The following is a 1,245-nucleotide window of genomic DNA, read 5'->3' as shown; positions in this document are numbered from 1 at the left end:
ACATACATACATATACACACATAAACTCTCACAGGCGTACATACATACATACACATAAACACAAAATAAGTAAATACACTCTAAAAAGTATTCATGACTACAAAACTATTTCCCCTTAACAATATATTTAAGGATGTTTTTTGTGCCCTTATTTACTTAAATATGCATCTTCTGAGGAATTTTTCCTGGCGTAATCCCAAGGTTCTAATTCTATTTAGAAAAAAACAAAACAAAACAAAATGGGGTCTCACTACATAGCCGAGACTGGCCCCAAACTCCATTCTCCTGCATGATCTTCCCAAGCACTGCGATGGCCAACTTAGAGTTTTTTTAAATGTATCTTTTGTTTTTTTGTTTTTTTGTTTTTTTTTTAAAGCCTACAGCACCCACTATTCCCAGGCGGTCTCCCATCCAAGAACTAACCAGGCCCGACCCTACTTAGCTTCCGAGATCAGACGAGATCGGGCGCGTTCAGGGTGGTATGGCCGTAGACTAAATGTATCTTTTGAAGAGGGCACATGCATGGTCATACATGAGAAGATGAACACGCATGGCAGTATAAGAGCACTGTATGAGCACATGTGTGTGGAAGCAGGAAGTCAGATTCAGGTGCCGTCTACATTATTTTCCTGAGACAGAGTTTCTCACTAGAATCTGTGGCTTTTTAGTTAGGCTAAGGTCGACCAGCAAGCCCCAGGGACCCGGCTGATTCTGCCTCCCAATGCCGGGATTGCCAGCCTGTGCCACCATATCTGACTTCTTATGTGGGAGATGGAGACAGAGCTCAGGTCCTCACCTTGGGTAACCAGCACTTTGCCCCTGGAGCCTCTCCAGCCCTGCTGATAAAGTGTTTGTATGACTGCCATTCCATTCGGGGAACATAGGGAAATCGCAACATGGACTGTGAATTGTTTTACTTTTTCTTGTGTAGAAAGTAACACAGTCTACATTTGTTGCTGAAAAACCAGAAAATAGAGATCAACAGAAGAAGATGTACACTCCGATAGCCAGGAAATAGTGTCTGCTGATATTTTTGCATTTAGCATTTCTATCTACTTTTTATATACATTTTAAAAGACAATTGGGGACCAGCAAGATGGCTCAGCAGGTAAAGAGCCTGGCGTGTAAACCTGTCGATCTGAGACCGAAAGAGACAACTAACTCCAAAAAGTTGTCCTCTGACCTTTATATATGGGCTGCAGCACACCCACATATATATGGAGATCATGCACACATACACACAGT

At 42.2% G+C, this 1,245-nt stretch overlaps 1 non-coding gene across 1 annotated transcript; it reads right to left on the bottom strand.

Annotated features, from left to right (window-relative positions):
* Nucleotides 1-374: 374 nt before the first annotated feature.
* On the bottom strand, nucleotides 375-493 carry LOC121437710. The gene has a single exon (XR_005972996.1). It is a non-coding gene; the product is annotated as a 5S ribosomal RNA (ribosomal RNA).
* Nucleotides 494-1,245: the final 752 nt, after the last annotated feature.

Source organism: Microtus oregoni, unplaced genomic scaffold (assembly GCF_018167655.1).
Source record: "Microtus oregoni isolate MIOR12 unplaced genomic scaffold, Mior012 000053F_ref0000044, whole genome shotgun sequence".
Taxonomy (NCBI): domain Eukaryota; kingdom Metazoa; phylum Chordata; class Mammalia; order Rodentia; family Cricetidae; genus Microtus; species Microtus oregoni.
This window is presented reverse-complemented; position numbering and strand designations above follow the sequence as displayed.